Source organism: Chrysemys picta, chromosome 4 (genome assembly GCF_011386835.1).
Source record: "Chrysemys picta bellii isolate R12L10 chromosome 4, ASM1138683v2, whole genome shotgun sequence".
In the NCBI taxonomy this organism is placed as follows: Eukaryota; Metazoa; Chordata; order Testudines; family Emydidae; genus Chrysemys; species Chrysemys picta.
This window is the reverse complement of record NC_088794.1, coordinates 123,641,912-123,659,901: the sequence shown is the minus strand read 5'-3', so window position 1 is coordinate 123,659,901 and position 17,990 is coordinate 123,641,912. Positions and strand designations below refer to the sequence as shown.

The following is a 17,990-nucleotide window of genomic DNA, read 5'->3' as shown; positions in this document are numbered from 1 at the left end:
TCAGGCAGCTTTTGCGCGGCTCAGTGGGCGGTCTGCGCGGTGCTGGATGCGGCGGGGGAAGGGAGGCGTGAAAACCTGTGTGTTTTGAGCGCACTGTGCCCGGGAGCGCGTCAGGCCTTGGCGTGGGGAGCAGGGCAGCCAGGGAAAGGGGCAGGTCCTTCCCTAATAACAGGCCTTTTTACACCTGACGTCCAGAAGTGGACGGCAGAAGAAGCCTGTGGCTGCAGAGCCCCGCAGATGAGGTGTTATTGGCTTCTCCTGGAATGTGGGCGGGATGGCCAGCCTATAATGGCTAGGTAGAGGGCCGGCTCAGACTGTACATGCAACAACTTTTAATGATTCGGGACCTGTGCACATGTCTGGCCAGTGTTACAATTTGATCTGTGATTCTTCTGTTCCCTCCTATTGTTTGTCATGCTCATCTGTTGCTTCTTGTCTTAAATTATGTCCTGATCCTGGAAACACTTAACCACAGGTGCCTAACTTTAGTTGCACCAGTAGTACCACTGAAGTCCATGGATTACTGCTCAGATGAGTAAGAATACCTAGCTCTTGAAGTTTGTTCATCAGTAGATCTCAAAATGTAAAGTTATGCATGTGCATAAGTGTTTTCAGTATAAATCTCTTTGATTGTAATTCTTTCAGGGCATATTATGTGTTTGTACAGCACCTAGCCCAAGGGAGCCTATGCCTGATTGTATATAATACAAATATACAACTAATAATGACAAGTATCAGGGGGTAGCCGTGTTAGTCTGTATCTACAAAAACAACAAGGAGTCTGGTGGCACCTTAAAGACTAAGGGCTTGTCTATACTTACCGCGCTGGTTCGGCGGCAGGCAATCGAACTTCTGGGTTCGATTTATCGCGTCTTGTCTGGACGCGATAAATGGAACTCAGAAGTGCTCCCCGTCGACTCCGGTAATCCTGCTCGCCGCGAGGAGTACGCGGAGTCGACGGGGGAGCCTGCCTGCCGGGTGTGGACCGCGGTAAGTTCGAAGTAAGGTACATCGACTTCAGCTACGTTATTCACGTAGCTGAAGTTGCGTACCTTACTTCGATTTGGGGGTTTAGTGTAGACCAAGCCGAACAGATTTATTTGGGCATAAGCTTTCGTGGGTAAAAACCTCACTTTTTCGGATGCATAGAGTGAAAGTTACAGATACAGGCATTATATACTGACACATGGAGAGCAGGGAGTTACTTTGCAAGTGGAGAACCAGTGTTGACAGGGCCAATTCAATCAGGGTGGATGTAGTCCACTCCCAACAATAGATGAGGTGTCAATTCCAGGAGAGGAAAAGCTGCTTCTGTAATGAGCCAGCCACTCCCAGTCCCTATTCAAGCCCAGATTAATGGTGTTAAATTTGCAAATTAAGTTTAGTTCTGCTGTTTCTCTTTGAAGTCTGTTTCTGAAGTTTTTTTGTTCAATGATAGTGACTTTTAAATCTGTAATAGAATGACCAGGGAGATTGAAGTGATGTTATTCCATTGTGCCAGAAAAGGGCACCTCTTTCAGGTCTAACTACAGTAGAACCTCAGAATTAGGAAAACTTCTGGAATTGAGATTGTTTGTAACTCTGAAATGTTCTGAACTCTGAACAAAACATTATGGTCATTCTTTCAAAGGTTTACAACTGAACATTGACTTAATACAGCTTCGAAACTTTATTTTGCAGAAGAAAAATGCTGCTTTCCCTTTTTTTAGTAATTTACTTTTGACATAGTACTGTACTTGCTTGCTTGCTTTTTTTGTCTCTGCTGCTGCCTAATTGTGTACTTCCGGTTCCAAATGAGGTAAGTGGTTGACTGGTCAGTTCATAGGTGTTCGTAACTCTGAGGTTCTACTGTACAACTTGTTGCTCTTTTCTCAACAAGTTATTAAATCCTCCACTATCCAGCAATGAAAAATTGAGAGTCTGTGTGTGAGATGCAGTTCTGCAATTGCAACATGGTTTAAAGGTGCAACATGTTGAAAAGCCCTCTATCAGAATAACTTTTGGAAAGATAATTGTGAAGGAAAAGATGAAAACAAAGAGCTAAACCAAGCAATATCCAGCAATTATTATAGTGATGAATTCTAATTTAAAATGGTGAAAGCATTAGAATGTGGACACATAATAGACATTATTAACTCGGAGAAAGAAAGATGGCTTTTCCTTTTCAGTGCAGGAGGAATAACTGCTATTTTATTAAAATAGCAGCTCAGTGACATATTACTACAATGCTTACGTACTGTATTTTATTATGTATTATTCATATTGCACTAAAAGTGTTCTAAGAACATAAGAACGGCCATACTGTGTCAGATCAAAGGTCCATCTAGCCCAGTATCCTGTCTTCCAACAGTGGCCAATGCCAGATGCCTCAGAGGGAATGAACAGGTAATCAAGTGATCCATTCCTTGTCTCCCATTCCCAGCTTCTGGCAAACACAGGCTAGGGACACCATCCCTGCCCATCCTGGCTAATAGCCGTGGATGGACATATCCTCCATGAATTTATCTAGTTCTTTTTTGAACCCTGTTATAGTCTTGGCCCTCACAACATCCTCTGGCAAGGAGTTACACAGGTTGACTGTGCATTGTGTGAAAAAATACTTCCTTTTGTTTGTTTTAAACCTGCTGCCTATTAATTTCATTTGGTGACCACTAGTTCTTATGTTATGAGAAGGGGTAAATAACACTTCCTTATTTACTTTCTCCACACCAGTCATGATTTTATACACCTCAATCATATCCCCCCTTAGTCGTCTCTTTTCCAAGCTGAAAAGTCCCAGTCTTATTAATCTCTCCTCATACAGAATCTGTTCTATACCCCTAATCATTTTTGTTGCCCTTTTCTGAACCTTTTCCAATTCCAATATATCTTTTTTGAGATGGAGCAACCACATCTGCATGCCGTATTCAAGATGTGGGCGTACCATGGATTTATATAGGGGCAATGTGATATTTTCTGTCTTATCTATCCCTTTCTTAATGATTCCCAACATTATGTTCACTTTTTTGACTGCCGCTACACACTGAGTGGATGTTTTCAGAGAACTATCCACAATGACTCCAAGATCTCGTTCTTGAGTGGTAACAGCTAATTTAGACCCCATAATTGTATATGTATAGTTGGAATTATGTTTTCCAATGTGCATTACTTTGCATTTATCAACATTGAATTTCATCTGCCATTTTGTTGCCCAGTCACCCAGTTTTGAGAGATCCTTTTGTAGCTCTTAGTTACGTCCCAGGCAGACTGTGATCTTGAGTAGTTTGGTATCATCTTCAAATTTTGCCACCTCACTGTTTACCCCTTTTTCCAGATCATTTATGAATATGTTGAATAGGACTGGGCCAGTACAGACCCCTGGGGGACAACAATATTTTTCTCTCTCCATTCTGAAAACTGACCATTTATTCCTACCCTTTGTTTCCTATCTTTTAATGTTACCAATCCATGAGAGGATCTTCCTTCTTATCCCATGACTACTTACTTTGCTTAAGAGCCTTTGGTGAGGGACCTTGTCAAAGGCTTTCTGACAATCTAAATATACTATATCCACTGGATCACCTTGTTCACATGCTTGTTGACCCCTTCAAAGAATTCTGGTAGATTGGTGAGGCATTATTTCCCTTTACAAAAACCATGTTGACTCTTCCCCAACAAATTATGTTCATCTATGTGTCTGACAATTTTGTTCTTTACTATTGTTTCAATCAGTTTGCCCGGTACTGAAGTCAGGCTTACCGACCTGTAATTGCTGGGGTCACCTCTGGAGCCCTTTTTAAAAATTGGTGTCACATTAGCTATCCTTCAGTCATTTGGTACAGACGCTGATTTAGTAGTCCTGCAATTTCACATTTGAGTTCCTTCAGAACTCTTGGGTGAATATCATCTGGTCCTGGTGACTTATTACTGTTTAGTTTATCAGCTTGTTCCAAAACCTCCTCTAATGACACCTCAATCTTGGACAGTTCTTTACATTTGTCACCTAAAAAGAATGGCTCAGGTTTGGGAATCTCCCTCACATCCTCAACCGTGAAGACCTATGCAAAGAATTCATTTAGTTTCTCCGCCTCGATTGTCCAGTGGCCCCACTGGTTGTTTAGCAGGTTTCCTGCTTCTGATGTACTTAAAAAATGTTTTGCTATTACTTTTTGAGTCTTTGGCTAGCTGTTCTTCAAATTCTTTTTTGGACTTCCTAATTGTATTTTTACACTTCATTTGCCAGAGTTTATGCTCCTTTCTATTTTCCTCACTAGGATTTAACTTCCACTTTTTAAAGGATACCTCTTTGCCTCTCACTGCTTCTCTTACTTTGTTGTTTAGCCCTGGTGGCTCTTTTTTGGTTCTCTTACTATGTTTTTTAATTTGGGGTATACATTTAAGTTGAGCCTCTATTATAGTGGTTTTTAAAAGTTTCAATGCAGCTTGCAGGGTTTTTACTTTTGGTGCTGTACCTTTTAATTTCTGTTTAAGTAACCTCCTCATTTTTGTGTAGCTCCCCTTTCTGAAATTACATGCTACAGTGTTGGGCCGCTGAGGTGTTTTCCCCACCACAGGGATGTTAAATTTAATATTATGGTCACTATTACCAAGCGGTCCAGCTATATTCACCTCTTGGACCTGATCCTGTGCTCCACTTAGGACTAAATCAAGAATTGCCTCTCCTCTTCTGGGTTCCAGGACTAGTTGCTCCAAGAAGCAGTCAGTTAAGGTGTCAAGAAACTTTATCTCTGCATCCTGTCCTGAGGTGATATGTACCCAGTCAATATGGGGATAGTTGAAATTCCCCATTATTATTGATTTTTTTAATAGCCTCTCTAATATCCCTGAGCATTTCACAGTAACTATTACCATCCTGGTCAGGTGGTCGGTAATATATCCCTACTGCTATATTCTTATTATTCAAGCATGGAATTACTGTCCATAGAGATTCTATGGCACAGTTTGGTTCATTTAAGATTTTTACTTAATTTGATTCTATGCTTTCTTTCACATATAGTGCTACTACCTCACCAGCCCGACCTATTCTGTCCTTTCGATATATTTTGTACCCTGGTATTACTATGTCCCATTGATTATTCTCATTCCACCAAGTTTCTGTGATGCCTAATATATCAATATCCTCATTTAATATGAGGCACTCTAGTTCACCCATCTTATTATTTAAACTTCTAGCATTGGTATATAAGCACTTTAAAAATGTGTCACTTTTTAGCAGTCTTCCATTACATGATGTAATTGAATGAGACTTCTTTTCATTTGACTGTTTCTCATCAGATCCTACCTGTATTTTTATCATATTCCATTCTCTCCTTCTCACTAGGATATAGAGAATCTCCATAAGTAGATCCTCCCCTAAGGGATGTCTCTGTCCGAACCACATGCTCCTCCACACCTGTCAGCTTTCCCCTAGACCTTAGTTTAAAAACTGCTCTACAACCTTTTTAATTTTAAGTGCCAGCAATTTGGTTCCATTTTGGTTTAGGTGGAGCCCATTCTTCCTGTATAGGCTCCCCCTTTCCCAAAAGTTTCCCCAGTTTCTAATAAATCGAAATCCCTCCTCCCTACACCATCGTCTCATCCACGCATTGAGACTGCAGTTCTACCTGTCTAACTGGCCCTGCACGTGGAACTGGAAGCATTTCAGAGAATGCTACCATGGAGGTCCTGGACTTCAATCTCTTACCTAGCAGCCTAAATTTGGCCTCCAGGACCTCTCTTCTATCCTTCCCTATGTCATTGGTACCTACATGTACCACGACCCCGGCTCCTCCGCAGCACTACACATAAGTCTATCTAGGTGTCTCGAGATCCGCAACCTTCGCACCAGGCAGGCAAGTCACCATGCGGTTCTCCTGGTCATCGCAAACCCAACTATCTATATTTCTAATGAGTGGATTGCCTAATACCTGTCTCTTCCTAATAACTGGAAGAGATACCCGGAGAGGTATCCTCAGTGCGAGAGGATACCACAACATCATCTGGAAGGAGGGTCCCAACTATGCGATCATTTCCCTCTGCTCCAGTTGGATGTTCTCCTTCTCTGAGACTTTAATTCTCCTCAACAGCACAGAGGCTGTCAGACCAGGGGTGGGACCATTCTACTGTGTCCCGGAAAATCTCATCTATGTACCTCTCTGTCTCCCTTAGCTCCTCCAGCTCAGCCACCCTGGTCTCCAAAGCCCGTACATAGTCTCTGAGGGCCAGGAGCTCCTTGCACCAAATGCACACATACGCCACCTGCCCATAGGGCAGGTAATCATACATGCTGCATTGGGTGCAATAAACTGGGTAGCCCCCACTTTGTTGCTGGACTTCTGCCTGCATTCTCTTTTTATTCCTGCAGCTTGTTCCTTTGTTGTTTTGTTTTTATTGGGGTGGGGGGATGTTTTGGGCTTAAGTTTAAAGAAGTTTAAGGGACTTATTAAAAAGACAAGGTCCCAAATCTTAGTATGATGTAAATGTCAAAGATATTTTTGCCTAGTAGTAGATAGTGAGGAACTTAATATTATAGAACTTGATAAATCTTTGTTTAAAAAATATCATGTAATCAGATATCAGGTTTATTAACATATTTTAGCAATATTTTCAATTTTCTACTATTTTTCTCACCAAAGTTTAAAAATAATCTTTCACATACTTTTCCCATCATCCACTAAATTTAATACCTAGTACTGTAGGTGGTCTTTTAAAAATATTACAAATGGGTGCAAATTGCAAAATTCTTATCTTGCATCAAAGCTTGGTGGCTACTGGGATCTGGGATGTTGGGCTGAGTCCCTGCAATGTAGTTTTTTGCACTTATGAGCTCCTCTAGTGAAAAGTACTATAAAGTGCTTTGCAGGGAGTTAGTTTTATTTTCCATATTTTACACGTGGGGAAACTGATGTACAGAAAGGTAAGTGACTTGCCCAAGGTCACACAGCAAGCCGTGGCAGATTCTGACACAGAACCCAGATCTCCTGTATTCCAGTTTTGTTGTTGTTTTACTTCATACCATCTCTGTATGGCATGAGCTCCTTTAAAAGTATGTTAAATTGTGCTGTAGAGTGTTACTTTTTCTTTATTATCCTTACTATTAGCCACAGACCCTGCTGTGTGGCAGGTAAAATTAGCAGTAGTGATGAAGAGAGAAGTTAGTGTTAATTAACCAAAAAATGGAAAATTAGATGCTGGTTGAGAGCTAGCCAGACAGTGCCAAGTGATTACTTGAGTAAGTCATTCCCAGGCTCAGCACACCTTTACTGGAAATATGGACAATTTCCAATAGGAAAGGACATACTTCCCCACTAGCCTTCACTGCAGATGTGAGTCCAAAGCACAGACTGTGGAACAATGTTCTCCCAGCACATCCAGAACCTCCGTGAGAAACACCAGCCTTCACTCAAACCTCCATCCCCTCAAGATCCTTCTCTTGCTTGCTACCATCTTGCTAATTCAACACAAGATGCTCAAATTGTTTGCTATCAACATATAAAATGAGATTATTACATAGAAGCTCCATGTCCACCACACAGATAATGTAATACTGATATATAATAATTCTATGGGGGAGGGAGGTAAATTCTCTGTCAGGGAAGGAAAGTTTTAAGATCTTCTTTTCTCTGATGTGCTTTTGTTTTAAATAATACTTTGCTTTAAGAAGGCTGTCTGGTGACAGTGTACCACTGTCACAGCTCACAGAGGGAACAGAACTGCATGTACTGACCTCAGGTTAGACCTGCTGAGGTAATCACAGTTGGTACACACAGGGGACTGCAACCCAGAACCTGGTCTGAGGGAGAGAGAGAGAATCACATAATTGCACCCTGAGAGAGGTGATGGCCCAAGATGGGAGTGCACTTGAAGAGGCCAGGAAGGGTCAGAGGGGCAGTTAGCCTGGTAACAGTGACATGGAACATTTAAATATGTGATTTTACCAAAAAGGCCCAACAGATCGTTGTTTTGAACCCATCAGTATCCAATGTCAGTGTATATAGCACAATATTCTGTTTGTGACCAAGCTGCGTCTCGTCCACTCTCCATGCTAGAACATTACTTCCCAAAGGTATATTAATGTGATACACAGGGGATGTAAGTGTTTCTTGTAGAGAAAATAACTTTCTTCTCAGAGTCTAGTATGATTCCAAATTACTACACGACACAGCATTCCAGGCTCTTACTCTTTCACAGGGCATGGAGTTGATATGATTGTTTCAAAGAACCAAAGATGATGTTAATGTAGATAACCAGAGAACAAAAATCTAAATTTAAATTTGGATCAAGTAAACAATATGTTTAAAATTCTTCCTGGCAAGTAAATTAATTGAAAGGCTGCGTAAACATCTTGTGGGTCAGGCAATATGATGCAGTGTCATTAACCTCCACAGAATGCTCATTCATAGTATCACACAGATGCAAATTAGCTGAGCTTACATTACATCCTCAGGGCAATGAAACAGTTAAGCATCACTGGATTTATGCATTTGGATATTTAGCACTGATCTTAGAAACGAAGACTGAAGAGGCTTTTTAGTAGAACTATAAATAGTTTAATCACCATGTTAGTGGCTGTGTGGTGTTTGATTTCAGAGATAGTTTTGTTAGTACTGTCAAGGGGCAAGCCCTTTCTTTAATTAAGGAGACATGCAGTAATTCAATATCCTTTATATACTAACAATTATTATTTTTCCAACAAAAAATATGTCCTGCCGGAATAATGCCATCATTAGGGGACAGTAGATAATGTGGAACAATCTCACTGAGGATATTTAGTTAGTGTGTCTCATTGATAGTATCATTGATGATTTTTAATTAAGCATCATATTTGGAAGAGTTAAGCTGGTGCTCTTTTAACCAAGATGGGAAGTTTGGGTGGGATCCATGAAGGGAATTAAGCACTGCAACACTGAGCATCACAGAGCCTAACTTCTAGGCACCTAGACAAATCACAAGAACAGGACTGTGATCCTAGGGTCCTGCACAAAAAATGGGGAGAGAAAAACACCTAAGAATGCGATCCACAAAAGCCAGCACATTAGGTGGGGAAATGTCTAAACTAACCAGTGGGAGTTGCTGACTACAGGAGTGTGTGCTGCTGGCTCTTCTGATGTGAATAAATAAATAGTCAGAGGGCCAGAGAGAGAGCATGGGAATGACTCTGCAGTCCAGGGGTTGGAGAGACCCCAGGTCCAGTGCCCCTGTTCCAACCACTTTTTAATTATATATCCACAATTGAACAGGTTCAACAGGAGAGACTGAGGGATCCCCACATCAGAATATCCCATAGCCCAGGGGCTAGCACACTTTCCTGGAAGGTAGAAGACCTCTGTTCAAATCCTTTGTCCCCCTCAGTCACTTCTGCCACATCCCAGATGAGTGTTCTAACCTGTGGACAAAAGGCTATAATGTAGATGGTAACACACCTTCTCCAGTCAGATTTTTCAGTGGTGCCTAATCCAGTAGATGGCCTCTGAGCCAGGGATGTTGGAACAGGGGGGATTAGGGGACCATTGCCCCATCACTTTTAAAAGTGGGAGGGCTATGCTTTCCCACTTTTTAACCTACTTTAAGGGCAAGTGATGAGGGGAGGAGGTGGAGAGGAACAAGCGGGAGGCAGGGCCTCCAGGGAAAAGGCGGAGCAGGGATGGGGCTCTGGTTTGGGCACCATTGCAGGCCCCCCTCCCCTTCTAGGTAGCTTCCAGTGCTCCTGCTTGAGCACACCTACTGGACTGGTCCCTGCATGTGACTTAGGCAGCCGAACGCCTGTCTTTCCTGGTTTGTAAATCACTCTGGCTATGTCTAGACTGCAATAAAACCTGTGGTAGGCCCTGTTAGCTGACTCGGGCTTGTGGCGCTCAAGCTGCAAGGCTATAAAACTTCAGCATGAAAATCTGGGGCCAGGCTGGAGCCCTGGCTCTGGGACCCAAAGTGTAGACGTATCCTCAGGGGCTTAGACAGGAGATAGACACCTAGAGGGAGGCAGCAGTGTGCATGCCCAGAGGAAGAAACATAGGGTATGTCCACTGGAATTAGACACCAGCAGTTGACCTGGGCTTGTGGGGCTCAGGCTAAAGGGCTGTTTAACTGAGGTGTAGACATTCGGGCTTGGGCTCCAGCCTGAGCTCTGGGACCCTACCACCTTGCAGGGTCCTAGAGCCTGGGATCCAGCCTGAGTCCCAATGTCTACACCGCAATTAAACAGTCCCTTTTAACCCAAGCCCCACAAGCCAATGTCAGCTAGCATGGACCAGCCATGGGTATCTAATTGCAGTGTAGCCATATCCATAGGTGCCAAGTGAATTTAGGCTCTTAAAGAGTTCAGTGGGAGTTTGTGGATCGCAGGGGAGGCAAAACTGGGACATAGGTGCCTAAACCTCTGAGCTGCAACTGACTCCCAAAGTTTATGCATAATTTGCATGAGAAGCAAACAAGCTAGCATTCCATTCCCTTTGAAGCTAAGTAAGACTTCCGTTGAACCTTAAAGATAACCCTGATTCTTGGCAAACTAATTTTAAAAATGAATTTTATCTGAAATATCTGACATTTGGGATATCCAGAATAACTTACAGCTAGATTCTGCAACCCTTATGATGAGTACTCATTTGTGCAGCTCCATTGACTTCAAAGGGACTATGCATGTGGGTACATACTACTTAGCGTGAGTAAGGGATGCAGCATCTGGCCCATAACTAGTGGACACATCTATTAGTCAGTAAAAGCCAGTTGAACACAGAAGTTGTACAGCTTGGATCTGTTCATTTTATAATTAAAATAGGCATGATTCAGAACTGAGAAATGTAAACATTTTCTGTATCTTCCATTTTCAATGCTAAGCAAATGGTGACTATATTGATCTGCATGTTTCCTTGTCATTAAACAGTGTCAGTGGTATTTCTCTCTTCAATAAAATACTTGTAGCCATGGAAAGTTGTCTATCAGGGCAAATATTTACTTAATAATTAGAACATATAGTATATACACATTTTCATTGATGGATCTCAAAATGCTTTACAAATGAAGTTTTACAGTTGGGGAAATTGAGGCACAGATACAGAGAGATGAAGTTACTTGACCAAAGCCCCCTCTGACTGACACCAACACATTCAAAAAGAGTTCCTCCACTTTTGGAAGGCAAATCATCAATCTACTGATTAACTCTAACCTTTTCTGATGAGTATTCAAAGCAGGGTTTTTTGCTGTGTCCATGCAATTATATACCATAGAAACTGATAGACATAGTGCAGCTACATCACTGCAATAAATGTGTGGTGTTATCTAGTGGCTGTTGAGTTATTTTTGTTTTCATTTCAAGATAGCAAGACCACGCAATGTACAATGCTTTTGTTTTAATTTCCAGTAGCCAAGTGGCTCCAAATAGACATCCTGAATGTGCCTCCTTCCTCCAGGGCTTTTACAGTGTCCATCTTATTTTGCTGATTTCTCTACGGTGTTCACAGCCATCCTTCAAGTTCCTTCTTCTACATATCCTTTTGCTTCTTAAGGAGGAGTAACCTACATCTACTATTCGCACTAGGCTGGAGCAGACTTTACCCACCCCTGTGGAACTGAATGGTTTGCAAATATGGAGAATGAACAAGAGTATCACCCATATGAAGTGCACATGGAAAAAAGCTTAAGAAAAACAATGCATTTGATGAGAATAAAGTCAAGTTTTTGATGCTTTTAGAATATAAATAAGGTCAGGAAAAAACTGCTTTTCATTCATTTTATTGCAAGTTGGACTGCTTTCCTTGAAAAGATGTAACAGGACAGAAGAAGATGCTGAATGTCTCAGTGTACAAACAGCTGTAGCTGAGAGTGTTATAATAGGAACAGTTGTTATACAGCAGAGCCCATGAGGGCAGACCAAGACACCCATCAACAGATCATGAACAAAAGGCATGAGTATAGTTGGGGAAATAAATTGTACTCATGCTTGGTTGGACAACTGGACACCTTCTCCCTAGGGTTATCACACTAGAGAAATAAAATTTAATTTTTAGTGGTGTTTAGATGGGAAAGTAATACACTATTAAAAGTAGCAAGTAGATCAATTAAGCTGTGTAGCAGAACCAACCAACAGGGTAACATATTGCTTACACATTTCTTAAGAATAAATAATTCAATAGGAAGGAAAGCAGAATTAATGAATGAGCATTCCAATATAAACAAGTATGCATAAAATAGTTAAAAGTCAGTAAGGTTTCTACTGACAATCACAGGAACAAAGCCCAAGTTGCTTGCACACAGCAACAGGACCATTTTAAGAGAAAAAACGAGGAGTCCTTGTGGCACCTTAGAGACTAACAAATTTATTTGGGCATAAGCTTTCGTGGGCTAAAACCCACTTCATCAGATGCATGGAGTGGAACATATAGTAGGCAGGTATAAGAGAGATTCATTTGATTGCATATCACATGGCATCATCATCATTTTGGTTCTCTTGAAACAGTCCTGTCACTGTATGCTAGCAACTTGGGCTAGTTCCTATGATTGGTATTTGAAAGAAACACTTAAATTAAGTGATAATGTCCATATAGCACCTAGTAGAATAGGCTCTCCAGGTGGCTTACAAACATTCATTAAGCTCCCAACTCTGCCTCTACAGCGTAGGGTCCATATGGATATGAATTTTAGAAGGGGAAACTAAGGCACAGAAAAGTTAACTTGTCTAAGTCACACAGTAAGTCTGCGGCAGAATCAAAAATAAACCCCAGAAGTTCTAGCTCTCATTCCTATGTTCTAAGCACCAGAGAATATTTTATTTGAACTGAAGAGGTTAATTTTTTACTTTTCACTCATGCAGGGTACATAGCACTGTGGAAAGCTGCACAAATTCACATGGAAAGCAGTAATTGGGGAATTAATTTACAGAGAAAGAAGAGAGACAGTAATTGTGAGACATTTGAAGTGGGAAAATTGTAGCATACTAAAAGGAAAAACACAAGGAGCTGGCAGAAGGTGTAAATTGAAGTGTGAGGCAGTTTATTTGAACTCACAGATCTTTACAACCTCATTAGTGCTTTTCTTGCTATATACCTGTTTTTAGCCCCTCAGGATGAGAGTTACCGCACTTTAAGTGGTCCAAATGCAGAGTGCATGAAGATGGTGGGTGTGAGTCTCAAGGCCAGATTCTGATACCCTTACTCATAATGAGTAGTACCCTACTCTGCACACAGTTCTGAAATCAATGGGACTATTCATTGAGTAAAGTACTATTCCCCCTGAACAAGGGTATCAGAATCTGGTCCTAAATTTGTATGACATGGGCAGGAGTAAAAAAAGGAGTAAGATCTAAATTACACTCATTTATTCAGCTTGGAATTAGGCTCTTGCCATCTAAACTGTGATCACTTGCATTTTTTCTGCTGGTTTTATTTGGACTTACTCCATGCACAGTAATTTCTTCTAGTTGTTTTGTTCATATTTACTGTGTTTATCTGCAAAGGCATCAATATGTCGAAGTTCCATAGAGTGAAAGTTCCAACACCACAAAATACAATGAATTAATGTACTGTATTGTGGGACTGGAAGCACTGGTTCAGAAAGCACAGTGGCCATTTAGCAACACCAGCAGACAATGAAGTTATTGTAATATGTGGCAGTTTTGTATGTAGGATGAAACATTTGTTATATCTTTAGGGTCTTGCTTTTTTCTTTTGTGCTGGTGGCTTCTATTCAAAGTGCAAAGGAAAGACTCAAGTCAACTTCATGGGGCCTTGGATCAGGGCCTTCAATAGGGCTTGATACGTCCTGAACTAAAGGACAATGCATAGTTGTGCTGCCCCAGGAGCCACCCAGGAAGAAAACTCAGTCTGGAGAATCACACACTCTCTCAATTTCACCCTTGCACTGGGGAGAAGATAAAATGTATTGGAGCTATACCCTGCACAGCTTATGTCATCTGCAGGAGAGTAATAGTTCTGCAAAGCCTGCTTCCCTCCCTGTCCCCTATGCTGTGATCTGTAGCATGGGTGACTCACACATGAGAATAAGAGAGAACCTTAGGTTCCCTTGCATTGTCACATAGGATTAGTGCTGATCTAGCTTTTATGAAATTCAACTTTCTGTGTTAAGTTATTAGAAACGGCATCTGCTATTTTTCTTAGCAATGCAGTAACAGGCAACAGTGCAGAATGTAGATGCATTAACAGAAGCTGTCAGAGGGTAGGCTGCCTCCCAAGCACCACCTCCTGGCCTGAGATCACTCTACAGGTAGCCTGCCTCAGTTTTCTCCTTCAAACTCCCCAATAATTCCACAGAGGTTTCTTTCTGTGCAAAAAGCCCTCCCCTTAGGGTTGGGTTTCGTAACATAAAAGTAAGTTCAGAACAAAATTCAAAGTCCCAAGAATAAAGTCCAACTCAATTTGCTGCTCTTATCGGGCCACTCTCAGCCAGAGCTGACTGGAGTCTTGTTCCCCTGGTATCTCAAATCTGTCCTGAAGCCCTCTTGTCTCTGCAGCCTGCAGGAATGTTCTTACTCTCTACAGCTTCCCGATCCCAGGTTTCTCTAAGAGTTCCATTCCACACGGGTGTCTTGAGTTGCCCCCTCTTCTCTGCAGCTTCCTGTTGCTCTTTACAAGGATCAGCTGCCCTCTATCAGATCCCATCACAAGGCTGTTAATGAGACACAGGTATGCTGGACAAATGCTCTCTTAAAAAGGGTCCAGTCCACCGTGTGGCACAAAGTGACTATAGGGCGCAAGGAATCCTCTTGTTGACACGGTTATCAGAAATAATTTTTTATTTTGAACTAGTGTAAGAACTAGTTCATTGCAAGTGGGAAAAAGGGTGAAACAACTGCAGTTTATCAAGTAAAAAATATTATGCTGAGTAATAGTTTCTCCACAACTGGTCAAAGAAACAGCTTTATTTCCTTTTTTTTTTTTAAGTGATTTTTATAAGAGTTAGGGGAAAGATGTTGGGTTGACAGCAGTAGATAACAGATTATCTACAGAGCACATACAGTATGGGAAAGTGCAGTCTGAGTTCCCCATATAAACCCAGCAATGTGTCTTAAACCTGACCTGGAGAGAGCTTCTGTTGCAAGGCTCAGCTGTATCTTTGCCCTCTCTCAACCTCTCTGCGCATACCCCTTCCAAATGACAGGTCTATACCAATGCTTCTCTCAGAGTGGAAACCTGCACCTCACCCCACTTTTAGACTGAATCAACCATATTTAGAGCCGTCTGGAAACTGGAATTCCCATTCTGTGGAAAATTATGAAATAAAAAAAAATCCAAAATGGAACAAAAAATGAAATTCCAAAATTTCTCATGGAATAGGAATTGCAAAATTTCATTTAGAAAAAGTTGAAATGACATTTCTAAAACATTTCCAAAGATTTCCAAGCTGCCTGGGGCCCTGTCAGCCTACCAGGCAGGGAACTGGCCAGCTCAGGTAGCCTCGGAGCTGGGGCTCCCTGGGCTTCTGGGCTGTAAAAGAGCCAGGGACCTTGGAAGGCCTGAGAGCTTGGAAGGCTGAAGCCTGGACTGCTGAGGAGCTGGGCTGCTGAGTTGGCAAGAAACCAGGCAGGGTCCTGCTGAAATTTAATCAAAATAGAGGCATTCCTATGGAATGTTTTGATCCTGATGAATCAGCATGAGTCACAGACAGTCCCCTTAGACTCTTCAAGCTATCTCGCCACCCAGACAAACTGGACTTAGTGATAAATGATCACTTACACCAAAAATAACATAATATTCAGAAAAACAAGGAGTCCGGTGGCACCATAAACAGATTTATTTTGGTATAAGCGTTCGTGGGTAAAAAACCTGGCTACCCCCTGATACTTGACATAATATTCAGGTTACTTCCAGTCCCAAGAGACCAATCACCCCAGATCACCTGGTACCCTAGATCTTACAACAAAGACAATATCTGTAGCCAATCCTGTAATAAACTATCTAAAGCAGTGTTTCGCAAACTTGGGATGTTGCTTGTGTAGGGAAAGCCCCTGGCGGGCCAGGCCGGTTTGTTTACCTGTCGCGTCCGCAGGTTCGGCCGATCGCGACTCCCACTGGCCGCGGTTTGCTGCTCCAGGCCAATGGGAGCTGCTGGAAACAGCGGCCAGTATGTCCCTCGGCCCACGCTGCTTCCAGCAGCTCCCATTGGCCTGGAGCAGCGAACCGCAGCCAGTGGGAGCCGTGATTGGCCGAACCTGCGGACGCGGCAGGTAAACACACCGGCTCGGCCCGCCTGAGGCTTTCCCTACACAAGCGGCATCCCAAGTTTGGGAAACACTGATCTAAAGGTTGATTAACTAGGAAAAAGAAATAAGAATTATTTACAGTTTAAAGCAAGCAAACATATACACACAAATGAGTTACCAATGGGATCCTAAGAGTAACAGAGTTAAAGTGATCTGTTAATTCAAAGTGCCTTTCAGGGCAGACCCATGAGGTAACCCCTGGGGATCTCTGGCTTGTTTGGTTTCTCTGACCCTGTGAGAGTTCAAACAGCAAAGAGATGAAAAATCTTCATGTCAGCTATTTTTATTTTCCTCGTCCAGTATTCAAAGCGATGGGATGAGGCTTTCTCCATGGGTGGACGGGGCAATTAACAAAACTTTTTTCTTATAATGGTCGATTTACATTTTGATAGTCCTCCTGGATGGCAGGGGGGGGAAACAATTCCTATGCCTGGGTTCACAAGTTCAGGGCAAACATTTTCAAAGTTATAAAGCAAAATGTACATATTTTCTCATAGCATGGAATACAGATATAAGTGAGATTAATGCATGCAGCAATTTACAAGCATTTCATAGAGTCTAAACACGAAATACATTTTTGTAAGACTAATACCTATTTTGAGCAAAACTAACATATAGGTGAACTGGACTGTTCTCCAGCTATGAGTTTGACAGTTCTTAGTTAATGCCTGCAGTCTGGACAAGAGCTGGCATCTGGCTTGCCAGCATCACAATCCCTACTTTACAGGTGGGGAGACTGAGGTAGGGACATTAAAGTTGACCTGCCCAAGGCTACATAGCAAATCCATGCCAAAACCATGATTAGAAATCAGGTGTGCCTGACTTTTACCATGGCGCTCCAGCCCCTGAACCATAATAATATGCATATTAGCTTGCCTAAATCTTGACGTCTCCCTGCCAGTTTGAGGTCACGCACAGCAGTGGGGCTGGGCACAGCAGACTGCACCCCTGCAGTCTCTACCTCAAAGTTTGATTCTCCCAGTCAGCATCTGACCTCTCAGCTCACAGGAAGTCTTATCCAGTTCAAAGTTCCTTTGTTCAAGAGTTCCCACACAAAGATCTCCTAAGGTTTCCAGTGGTCTACCCCTGATCAAACTGGTTTATCCAGAAGGGCTTGGGGGGTAGCCTCTCAACAGTGGATTCACTAACACTTTATTGTCCATTTGAGCACCAGGAAACTGAATGAGAGTCAGTGCCAGGTTGCTGGAGACTTTGAGAGAGCTCCAGATGGAATTTAATCCTTAAGTTCCATAGTGCCAACCATACCACAATACTCAAACAGAGATGCACACAGCATTGATAAAAACAATACAGATGTATCCACATTCTTCACATCTTTGCTCCATGCTTATTAGTCCTTAGTCTCCCTACTGAGAGTGCAAAGTGCTCCACTTGTGTTGGAAGTTCTGGGTTTGGGACATCTGTCACTAGGAATTTCTCTGAAATTCACCTTGTAGGAACCAATGATTAAACATTAAAGTGTTGCAATACTCAGAAAAGAGTCTGTAAAAATGGTGGCTCTTCGAGTGGTTGCAGACATGTATTCCACTCAGGTGTGTCTGCACTGAGAGCACCAGAGTCGGTGACTTTTTTCTTTACATCAGTACCCGTTGGGGCGGCACATGCATCTTATGCCTTGTGGCCCCTTCCAAGTTTTCAGTTCCTTCTTACCACGAGTAGACTTAGTCAGAGCTTTTTGTGTGCAAGTTTTCGTCTCTTGTTTTTTTTCTTTCTGTATCACACTTGTGTCGCTGAGACTTGTCTTATAAATATTTTTAATATTTAGTACAGATTTAGTTAG

General features: G+C 42.1%; 1 long non-coding RNA gene across 1 annotated transcript in view; it reads left to right on the top strand.

Annotated features, from left to right (window-relative positions):
* Window positions 1-17,990, top strand: part of LOC103305919 (uncharacterized) — a 111,646-nt gene that overhangs the window by 290 nt on the left and 93,366 nt on the right. The gene's annotated exons all lie outside the window — the stretch shown is intronic.